We start from the raw sequence: 12227 nt of genomic DNA, 5'->3' as shown, positions 1-12227 counted from the left end.
GGTGTTGGAGAAACATATTTTTGGTTGTCGAGAGATAGTTGAGAACAAGGAGAGAAAGTGGTCACTGACACAGAAAATGTCTTTTGTGGCTTTGATTAATCCAATTTCACTGCTTTTGCAGGAATGGAAGCTTGATTGAACAGATACAAACATAAAGTTATCGGAAAAATGTGCATGGATTTGTGAGGTGAGAATACATTCAAGGACTTTGGTGAGGAAAAACAAGCTGGGGATGGAGGCAGTAATTTGCAATGATAGTGGGGTCAAGGGTTTTTTTCTTTCAGGAGAAAGGTTCCAGGCAGTTTTGAAAGGGAGGGGGACAGTACATGAAGAGAAGGAACCACTTACAATAACAGCTAGCATAGACCCAGATAGGGAAGTTAGTTAGTCATCAGTTTAGTGGGAATGGAGTCAAGAGGGCAGGAGATGGGTCTTGTGGACAAGATGAACTTGAAAAAAGGGGACAAGGGATACATTAAAAAAAGATGCAGAACCAGAGATAAGGCAAGGGGAAAAGGAGGAAAGTGGCAGAGGCAACTCAGTGAATCTTGGTGATAAAGAAGTCCATGAGCTCCTCACACTTGTTGATGGGGAGGATGAAAAGAGCACAGAGGTGATGCAGTTTAAGGAGATGATTGGGAAAGAAGAAAAAGATCTGTGGAGGCTATCTTTGCTGTCCAGAATTATTTTAAAGTAGAGGACAGTTTTGCCAGAGGGGAGTGAGGCCTGATAACATTGATGCAGTCCAGCCAGATCTGGTGATGGATGGCATCAGATCAAAATGAATTATCACTTGTGTGTAACAAATTGACAGTTAAAAGAATCATAGTTCTTCTGACTCTTTTCTCTCTCCAAATGAAAAAAAAAATGTTTGGCGAGCATATTTTCAATCAGGCTACTTCCTTTAAAGAATTATTTTTCCTAAGTTAGACTCCAAGGGATAAATCCCACTGGGTGGGAAGCGAGTGTTCTGAGGCTGCTGCTCGCCAATGGAAGTAGTGCGAGACTTGCAAAGTTTCATAGTGAGACTTCAATAGAATCATTTTGGTTAACTGCTTATGCTGAACAAGTGCTGATTGGGATGGGGCTGCGGAGGATTGGCAGTGGATTGGAAGGCTGTTGCGTGATGTCATTGGGTGCCAATTAATATGGCTTAGTGAGATGTCTGCCAGTTTTTGCCGGGTGCCTGGGTAACCCATATCAAGTGTCATAAGAGTTTTGATTTCTTTAAAAAAACTAAGAGGTCTGTGTACCTTTAAGATCTGTTGCCATTTTCTGTGAACAGTGACAGAATGTTGACATTTGGTTTGGAGTGCAGACTGCAAGGCAATTTGTATCCAAGCAACAGGAATATTTTATGATGGTCTGATGACTTCTGTGAAAGACTTCAGTTTCAGTTAGTGAGAGAGACCAGAGGGAAACAGAACAGCTAGCAGTGGCTGGAGCTGTAGTTTGCTGATAGCCCACAGAAAAGACCTATCCTCTCTAAAAATAAGCTCTGCATTTCAAGGGGAAAATGCAACATTTAGGGTGAGGTTTTGACCTGCCTGAAGAAAGAGGAAGAGACCCAGAGGAAAGAGGAAATGCTATACTCTGTGGGGATACACTGCTTTGGAGAAAGGAAGCCTGTGTTTTAGGTGGGGCACGTTGCTGTTGCCTCCAGTCAAGAATCCCTGCCTGCAGAGTGAGTTCTGTAGTTGCTGTGCTCTGTGGAGAACGCTCCTTTGCTGAGAGTGAGTCCTGTTGACTTTTGTGTTTTGGAAGTTCCTGAACTCTCAAGAAAGTTTCTACTGTTAGACTGCTACTTTAAAATTTAAATAGACTTATAGCTACAGCCTGTTGCTGAAAGATCTATGTGATGCCTGCTACAGGCAAACTACCTTGAATGCCTACCCACCATATACTGTTCATTAATTTCACCTAGAGAGACATTGAGTAGCATATGACTATTCGACTCTGGAACACCTCACCTATCCAGGAAAAATATTACCAGAAGTTACAACCCAGTTATTTTATTATTCCTAAGAAACTGTTGTAAAGACAATATTTCAGTTTTCCCGGGTTAACCGTTGGTAATTGAATGTATGTGTGTGCATGAGGGTTAGGAAGATTAAGGAGTTATAAAATCTTTTCATACATATAGATTCATCTCATTATCGTTTAAAACTTGGTTTATTAATAAATAGTTAATTTTGTTGTTGGCTTAAAGAAACCTAGTTTGGTATGCTTTATTCTGGGGATAAATAAAGTGATTAATTTGGCTATGTTTCCAATAGGTGGGAAACTTTACTAATATGCTGTGACCTGTAGTGGGACTGAATTAACAGTGCATTACTCCCACCATGATCGTATCACAAGGACCTGACCAGATTTTGGCAGTTGGGCCGTCAGCAGCAATGGTGGGGTAGGTTCTCTGTTTTATTTTCATTGCATTATTGCACCTTTCCCGCCCAAAAACAGGGATGAATATCAACATGACTTAACCACATTCTGCCTGTTACACATCTCCTTATTGCTAGCCTATGTGTATGCTTCTTATCTGGTGTAAGGCAGTTAATAGAACATGCAACAGTAAGTGTGAACTAGTCGCCAATAGTACTTGTCGGACAGGTCAGATACTTTGGTCCAGAATTTCCTGGAGCACACATGTAGAAATTAGGCCCATTTTCATGCTGATTTTGCCAACAGGAATGTCTGCTGAAATTTCCTACATGTTTCATTTGACTATGCCAGAACATAAAAACTGCCATAAAGAAGCCACACAATTTCTGTGTAACTAATCGGGGCCCTGAATGTTACACCACGAACGCATAAAATTCAGGTTATTATTCAGAATGAGGTTGGGGAAGTAAGTGGCAGACTACTTTTTTCTCTGATTTAAAAAAAAAATCCTACTGTCTTAAACCCTTTTCCATTTTTACAGAAAGATAAGCCAAGGAAGAAGAACCTGCAACTTTTCAGAAGGATACCTGTAGGCCCTCCTGGAGAAAATAGAGGCCAGGTAGAACCACTTCCTGAAATTTTGGAAGGCTAAACTGGGTCAGATAATCAGCCGAGGCTCATGGGGGGAGGTGGTAGGGCTAACTCTGTGACCCCAAGAATAACCGAGCAGTGGTGGAAAAATTTCAGCAACCTTACCAGGGCTGGAAATGTAAGGCAATCATCATGCTCTTTTTTTTCCCTTGCCCGCAATGGGTACTACTGCACTTCTGAATGCAACTCTCACAGAACAGGCATTTCAGAATGAATTTGGCTTAAGGGCACCTCTACCTAATCCTGTAGTGTACTAGTCTACATAGCTCCATAATTGCTCAACAACTGATTAGCAAAACTCCAAAACATGCCATATCAAGTTGTTACCTTCACACGTTCGCCTATCACACTTCTAGAGCAACAAATTAAACATAACATCCCAGTGTTGAGAACGCTGACTGCCCAATAACCTTGAATAATGCCTACTAGTCTCTAACCAATGCAGTAGGTCAGGACTTCCAGGATTTGGTGGCTGCCACTACATTCAGAGAATGACTGAGGCCATGGGTCCAGGGTTAAGGAGCTGGCATTGGTTGCTTTCCAATGCCTGGTGCTGCCAACTCTCAGGGCGACACCCTTTGCCACTTGCCTTCCTCCTCAGCCTACAACTGCAGTGGAACATGGCAGGCTCCTTGGGAATTCCCAAATTCTAGAGGGTAACTGCCATGAGTCAAAGCCTCCTTAGTCCTGTGACTCCTCCTCAGTTTAGTGTCAGGAGCCCTACCACTTCCCACCTTTCTTGTTGTCAATGACACAGTTAGCTTAAAAGATTTTATCCAAAAGGCTCTTCCAGGCACTAAGGGAAACCATGGTGTCTGAAAGATGTACAGTGCCTCCTGGGGGCTAATTTGCAATGGCCCGATGGGTGACTGTTCATTTTTTATGTTCAGAGTTGTTTATATTGGCCTGCTTGTTTTTTGCATAAAAAGGCTAATTGTGCACTATAATAGTTCCATTGAGAATGAGGTTTTTTTTTGCAATTACTATATGCAGTTTAATACTACACTTAGATCTGCTTTGAGTCATCAATGCAGGCCTGTATGTCTTGAAATTTTCTTTATTGAGGTTAAATGTGCATTTATACAGCTGAACAATGAATGTTTTCAATCCAGCAAAAACAGCAATCAGTGCAGTTCAACAAAGAATGCTTGTATATAACAAAAATTGGAATCAGTCCTAAATAGATTAAGATTGCCCTTCATCTAGAATTTTTTTTAACAGGTTGCAACTACACCTTATGTAGGCCAGCTTGTCTTTGGTCATCTCCTTATTAAGGTTCAAATTAAACAAGTGGTGTTCCTATGGAGAAGGTATTATTTAGTGCAAAAGTTTGTATGCACCTTCACTGCTCACTTATTCCGTTTTTGTACTTTGTTTTCCTATATTACAACAGTGACGACACTTCAGAAGTACTTTATTGGCTGTAAAGCACTTTGAGATGCCCGGTGGTCGAGGACTAGACAGAGTGAGAGAGAGAGGAGCACGGCGGGAGCAGAGGTTTAAAAAGCGCACCAAAAGCCCAGAGTCGGTGACCGGAGACAGAGCAAGAGCAAGAGGAGCATGGCGGGAGCAGCAGGAGCGGAGCAGGGAAATATTGAAAAGGGACATCAGAGTGACGTCACAATCAACAGTAAGAGCAGGGAAACAGAGCGCCGCTGGGGTGAGTATACAGGTAAGCTTTTAATTTAATTTTAATCAAAGATAGCATCAAACATCACAGGCAAGCAGGTAGGTGATTGATTTGGGAAGAAGTTACCTGTTTGGTGAGTATCTGGTAAATGATTAAGGTCCATTCTAACATTTAAAATAGTAAAGGAACTAGTGGTAAACTGAATAAAATATATTTTAAAAAAGGAAAATAAAATAAATTATTGAATAAAATAATTAAGTCATTAATTAAAACACATCAAGGATGGCAGGACAGGTGATGTGTCATGGCTGCAGCATGTGGGAGCTCCTGGATGCCAGTGTGATCCAGGGCAAACACGTTTGCAGTAAGTGTTTAAGTGTTTGTGGCTCAAAGAGCTATGGCTCAGAGTCATTGAACTGGAGTCCGAGCTGCAGACACTGCGACACATCAGGGAGGGGGAAAGTTACCTGGACGTTTTGTATCAGGAGGCAGTCACACCCCTTAGGATAAGGTCTTCTGATTTGGTCAGTGGTCAGGGACAGGAGAGTGAGGCTGCAACTGAGGCAGGTAAGGGGACACAAAGGGCAGGAGTGCAGGAGCCTCAGCCTTTGTGATTGTCTAATAGGTTTGAGCTTCTTTCAGCTTGTTTGCATGAGAGTGGGGGCTGCAGGGTGGATGAGCAACCTGACCATGGCACCATGGTACAGGAAGCCAATCAAGTGGAGGGAGAAAAAAGGAATGTAGTGGTAGTAAGGGACAGTATAGTTAGGGGGATTGACACTGTTCTCTGCAGCAAACAGCGAGAGTCCATATGGCTGTGTTAACTGGGTTCGGGACATCTGCTCAGGGCTGGAGAGGAACTTACAGTGGGAGGGAGAGGATCCAGTCGTCGTGGTCCATGTAGGTACCAATGACATAGGCAGGACAAGGAAAGAGGTTCTGCATAGTCAGTATGAGGAACTAGGGGCCAACTTAAGAAGCACAACCTCAAAGGTAATAATCTCTGCATTATCACCTGAGCCACATGCAAATTGGCATTGGGCAAATAAGATTAGAGAAATGAACATGTGGCTTAAAGACTGATGTGGTAGAAGTTGGTTCCGTTTCATGGGGCACTGGCACCAGTACTGGGGAAAGTGGTGGCTGCACCATTGGGACAGTTTACACATGAACCATGCTGGGGCAGGTGTTCTAGCGAGCTGCATAGCTAAGTAAATAGAAAGGTTTTTAAACTGAATAGTGGGGGCAAGGGATCAAATTTGGGAAGATGTGGTAAATCAAGGAGTGGAGACAAGGCAAGAGAGAAAGGTATTAATATGGGAAATGATAAACAGACTGTGACAGGAAGGATCAGTGTGTACAAATCTAAGAGTAAATCAACAGATAAGGCCAGAGGTTACAAAAATAATAAAAGGACAAAACTAAAGATTCTGTATCTGAATGCACGTAGCATTCAAAGCAAAGCAGATGAACTGAGAGTGCAAATTGAAATAAATAAGTACGATCTGATCGCCATTACAGAGACATGGCTGCAGGACGACATAGATTGGAACCTGAATATTGAAGGGTACATGGCATTTAGGAAGGACAAGAAGCTCGGAAAAGGTGGAGGGGTAGCTCTGTTAATTAATGATGGTATTAGCGAATTAGAGAGGGATGACCTAAGTTCAGGGGACCAGGATGTAGAAGCAGTTTGGTCAGAGATGAGAAATTATAAAGGTGAGAAGTCACTTGTGGGAGTGGTGTACAGGCCAGCTAACATTAACCACACTGTAGGATGGGTATAAAGGAAGAAATAATGGCAGCTTGTCAGAAAGGTAGAGTGATAACTATGGGGGATTTTAACCTACATATAGACTGGAAAAATCAGATGGGCAGAGGTAGCCTAGATGAGTATGTAGAATGTTTTTTGGGATAATTTCTTGGAACAATACATTCTGGAGCCAATGAGAGAGAGCAGGCTATACCAGACCTGTTCAATGAGATAGGATTAATTAATTACCTCATAGCTAAGGAGCCCCTAGGTAGCAGCGATCATAATATGATTGAATTTTACAATAAGTGTGAGGGAGAGAAGAGTGGGTCCAAGACTAGTATTTTAAACTGAAATAATGGCAATTATGAGGGCATGAAAGCAGAGCTAGCTAAAGTGAGTTGGCAAATCAGGTTAAGGGATAGGTCAATAGAGATGCAATGATAGACATTTAAGGGGATATTTCAGAATACACAGAATAGATACATTTTAACGAGAAAGAAAAATTCCAAGGGTGGGACCCGCCATCTGTGGTTAACAAAAACAGTTAAAGATCGTATCAAACTTAAAGAAAAAGCTTATAATTGTGCAAAGATGGGAGACAGGTCAGAAGATTGGACAGAATATATAAAAAAAGCAAAGAATGACTAAAAGATTGATAAGGAAGGTAAAATTATCGTACGAGAGAAAGCTAGCTAGAAATATAAAGACAGGTAGTAAAATTTTCTATAGACAGTTAAAAAAGAAAACAGTTAACAAAGTGAGTGTTGGTCCTAAAGAAAGTGAGTCTGGGAATTAATAATGCATAATAAGGAGATGGCAGATGAATTGAACAGATATTTTTCTTTGGGCTTCACTATTGAGGATACAAGTAACATCCCAGTATTAGCTCTAACTCAGGAAATGGAAGGGAGGGAGGAACTCAAGAAAATTACAATCACCAGGAAAGTGGTACTGAACAAATTGTTGGAGCTGTGGGTTGACAAGTCCTCGGGTCCTGATGGACTTCATCCTAGGATGTTAAAAGAAGTGGCTAGTGAGATAATTGATGCATTAATTTTAATTTTCCAAAATTCGCTAGCTTTGGGGAAGGTTCCGTTAGGTTGGAAAATAGTGAATGTAACTCCTTTATTCAAAAAGGGAGGGAGACAGAAAGCAGGAAACTACAGGCCAGTTACCTTAACATCTATCTTAGGTAAAATGTTAGAAGCTATTATTAAAGAAGTTATAGCAGGGCATTTAGAAAAATTCAAGGTAATCAGGCAGAGTCAACACGGTTTAACCAATTTATTGAGGGAATTACATGTCCTGTGGATAAAGGGGAACCAGTGGATGTATTGAACTTAGATTTCCAGAAGGCATTTTATAAGGTGCCCTACCAAAGGTTATTGCAGAAAATAAAAGGTCATGGTTTAGGGGGTAACATATTGGCATGGATAGAAGATTGGCTAGCTAACAGGAAACAGAGAGTAGGGTCATTTTCTGGTTGGTAAGATATAACGAGTAGTTTGCCACAGAGATCTGTGCTGGAGCCTCAACTTTTTACAATTTATATAAATGACTTAGATGGAGGGACCGAAGGTATGGTTGCTAAATTTGCAGATGACACAAAGATAGGAAAGTAACTTGTGAAGAGGACATAAGGAGGTTACAAAGGGATATCGATAGGTTAAGTGAGTGGGCAAACATCTGGCAAATGGAGTATAATGTAGGAAAGTGGGAAATTGTCCACTTTGGCAGGAAGAATAAAAAAGCATATTATCTAAATGGTGAGAGATCGCAGAGCTCTGAGATGCAGAGGGATCTCAGTGTCCTAGTGCAGGAATCGCAAAAGGTTAATATGCAGGTACAGCACATAGTTAGGAAAGCTAATAGAATGTTATTGTTTATCGCAAGGGGAATTGAATACAAAAGTAGGGAGGTTATGCTTCAGCTAAATAGGGCATTGGTGAGACCACATCTGGAGTACTCTGTACAGTACTGGTCTCCTTATTTAAGGAAGGATGTAAATGTATTGGAGGAAGTAGAGAAGGTTTACTAGACTAATAATTGGAATGGACGAGCTGTCTTATGAGGAAAGATTGGACAGGCTAGGCTTGTATCCGCTGGAATTTAGAAGAGTAAGAGGCGACTTAATTGAAACATATAAGATCCTGAGGGGTCTTAACAGGGTGGATGTGGAAAAGGATGTTTCCCCTTGTGGGAGAATCTAGATCTAGGGGTCACTGTTTAAAAATAAGGGGTCACCCATTTAAGGCAGAGATGAGGAGAAATCTTTTCTCTCAGAGGATCGTGAGTCTTTGGAATTCTCTTCCTCAAAAGGCAGTGGAAGCAGTCTTTGAATATTTTTAAGACAGAGGTAGATAGATTCTTGATAAGCAAGGGGGTGGAAGGTTATCGGGGTAGGTGGAAATGTGGAGCAATCAGTTCAGCCATGAACTTATTGAATGGCAGAGCAGGCTCGAAGGGCCGAGTGGCCTACTCCTGCTTTTAATTCGTATGTTCGTATGAAAGTGCTATATAAATGCAAGTCTTTCATGTTTTTGTTAATGGAAGCCAGTTTCTGTTCTGTTGTTTATTTCATTAAAATTAGATTTTCATTTTAATTTTCTGGTCAGGTTTTCTTTGGGACAACATTCCCTTGGGGAATGGTCCATGTGACTAGTCCAGACCTGTTCATTCAGCTGAAGAAAGTTGAAATTGACATTTCCAATGTGGAAGCTGAAAATTACCCCCACGGTAAAGGTTGAGTTATAATCTCCCCCAAAGATTCACACACACACACACACACACACACACACACACACACACACACACACACACACACACACACACACACACACACACACACACACACACACATTGATAGGACAGAGACTCACACATTTCCATTGCCAACTGCCGAGCCAGAGTGAAGGTCAATTATGACCATTGCTTCCTCTTCATGCCGCGTTAAATGCTCAGTGTTGGCCCTTCCACCTTTAGCAGCTTGGAGTTTCCTGGGATTATGTGCTATCTTCTGGTGAATGAGAAATTTATAGGGCTACAAATTGGTCTGTGCCAATTTTGGGGTGTGGGGTCACAATTTTCAACTTGTCTGTGCCCGTTGCCATGGATTTAGGCAGCATGTAAGTTTGGTGTTGCCTCCTCATTTTCCTGATTGCAACGTTGGTCCAAGCATGGTCCATGCTGCCGGCCGCCTGAGTGCTCAAGCAGGGGTACAAGTAGCATGTACTGACAGCACATGGTGCAGCCAGCCTGTTCCTCTTAAAGCCAGTCTTTCCCCTTAAAGGAATGCTGCACTGAATCACAATAGGCTGCTGCTGAATGCTATTGCTGCAATTCTAAAGAAGGATAGTAGAACACAAGGGCACATATAGAGCTCCTATGTTCACGGATGCGGCGCTGGAGGCCTTAGTCATGCCATTTAAATGAGCCGCCGTGCTGAATATCTCGGCAGCTCCTGACACTGGTCCATGCAGGCGGACCGCCATTTTTGAAGCTATAAAATCCAGCCCATTCTTTTACATTTTTTCTGCATCCTCTCCAATGCCTTCACATCCTTTCTAAGGTATGGTGCCCAGAATTGGGCACAAAACTTCAGTTGAGGCCGAACCAATGATGTATAAAGGTTGACCATAACTTCCTTGCTTTTGTACTCTATGTCTCTATTTATAAAGCCCAGGACACTGTATATTTTATTAACCACTTTCTTAACCTGCCCGGCTACCTTCAACCATCTGTGCAATATATGCTCAGTTCCCTCTGCTCCTGCACCCCTTTTAGATCCTTTAAATTGTCTTTTTGTGTTCTTCCTGCCAAAATGTATCACTTCGCATTTCTCTGCATTAAGTTTTATGGGTCATGTGTCCACCCATTCCACCAGCCTGTATATGTCCCCTTGAAATGTATCACTATACTCCTTACAGTCCACAATTTTTCCAAGTTTTATGTCATCTGCAAACTTTGAAATTGTGCCCTGCACACTCAAGTCTAGGTCATTAATATGTATTGAGAAAAGCAGTGGTCCTGGTACCAGCCTTCGGGGCACTCCACTATATACCTTGCTCCTGTCCAAAAAACAACCATCCATCACTGCTCTGGCCGGAATTTAATGTCTGCCAGCGAATCAGGGGCGGCCGGATCGGAAGCGGCCGAGAAAACTGAATCCACTCTGCGCTGCCCGCCCATCGACATCACACGCAGGGCTGACAATTAGACCCCCTAGGCATATTCAGCACCCAGCAGGGCACGCATGGCCGGCTGCAGCAGTGGATTTGGGGGCGAGGCCAATGTCAGCCCTGTGAAAAGGCAGAGAGCAGTACAATGGAGAAGACGCTCAGGTGAATACAGCGGAGGAGGAGTTGTGAGTGTAACTGCTGAGGTGACCAGCTGACTGGAAACTAAAGAAGTCAAGGAAGTGTGACAGTACCCAGGGGCAGGAAAGGGGCAAACATTTGCAGATGAAAGCCAAAGCGATGGATGGGAGAAGGTTCACCACAGCCCGCAGACTCTCAGGGGAATTTCTGCAGGTCCTCCTCCAGGTGGTGGAGGCGAGGCATGACATATTATTCAACGCTGATGGCTGCAGAAGGCCCACAGAAGTGACCAAGAGAGCCTGGCTGGAGGTCGCCGAGGAGGTCAGCAGCCACTGTGTGATGCGGAGGACATGGCTCCAGTGCCGCAAGCGTCTCAATGACCTGCTTCGCTCAGCTCGGGCAAGGGGTACTCCTCATTAATCTCATTGTGAATGTGTCAGGGAAGGGTCAGTCTGTCCTAACGATGCAAGGTGGTAACCAGCAATGAGCAGTCCTTACCTGCTGCATTGTATTGGGACGCAGGATGGGCAGGTCTGGGATGCATGGTGATCCAATAGTGTTCAAATCGGGCACTCCATTGCAGTAGCAGTGAAATGCAACAGCAAACCCAATGGGTGAGGGTGTGAAAGACCATATCATATATCTAAACTAGGTGTGTTTGTTTAAATGGGAGAAGAGGGCTCACAATGCCTGAGAGGGGTCCCAGAATGGTGGTGGTCAGGACAATCAGGCATATCTGTCAAGTATAGAGGATGCCTTGATGCTGGCAGGGGAGGATGGCAAGGTTGGCATCCCTGGTCGTCAGAGTGAGTGACCAATAATGTGGAGAGGGGGGGTGGGGTTGAGGGGGCAGTTGAAGTGATGATTGTCTTATGCCCTTAACTGTGCTAATAAAAGTTGATTCACACAAATGTGTGCAAACTGCAGTAAGGGACATGTGCTGCAATCTGTGGCGCTGATCAATCTGATCTTCCCTGTAGATGAAACACATCAGCAGCCAGGAGGGGTCTTGGAAGCTCAACAGTCCCCCTCTGAGGATGAAGAGATTGCCTCAGAGGGTGCACTGTCACATCATCGCACCTCACCAAGCGCCTGCGCAGAGACTTCCACCACGGTTGGGATTACTGTCTCCGCGGAAACTATGTCATTTACGGGTGTTAGCACAGCACAGTCACCGGACCAGCCACCAGAGGCAGAACCGGCCGATGCCTCACACACTCAGAAGAGTGTGGGAGGCCAGGCCAGTGCAGAGCCGCAAGCTGATGACGCACCTCTGAGAACATCCAGTCGGCAGGAGATGTTGCAGGTTTAACATGCAGTGCATGAACATCTGGCGGAGTTGCCAGAGACACTGAACCATGGCACATACCCTGGAAACTTCCATCCAGGGCATGTCTGCTGCAAACTCTCAGGCATTTGTCCATCTGGTATCCTCCATTGACAGATTGGAAGCTGCAGTGGAGGGGCCAGTACTGGAAGTCATCCGTGATCT

General features: G+C 43.5%; 1 long non-coding RNA gene across 1 annotated transcript; it reads left to right on the top strand.

The window, feature by feature from the left end:
* Window positions 1-1415: 1415 nt before the first annotated feature.
* LOC137347962 (uncharacterized) lies at window positions 1416-8969 on the top strand. The gene is made up of 4 exons (XR_010969047.1): window positions 1416-1733; window positions 2277-2404; window positions 2924-3001; window positions 4427-8969. It is a non-coding gene; the product is annotated as an uncharacterized lncRNA (long non-coding RNA).
* The last annotated feature ends 3258 nt before the right edge of the window (window positions 8970-12227 follow it).

This window comes from Heterodontus francisci, chromosome 1 (genome assembly GCF_036365525.1).
Source record: "Heterodontus francisci isolate sHetFra1 chromosome 1, sHetFra1.hap1, whole genome shotgun sequence".
Taxonomy (NCBI): domain Eukaryota; kingdom Metazoa; phylum Chordata; class Chondrichthyes; order Heterodontiformes; family Heterodontidae; genus Heterodontus; species Heterodontus francisci.
The sequence above is the reverse complement of the archived record's forward strand: the minus strand, read 5'-3'. Positions and strand labels throughout refer to the sequence as shown.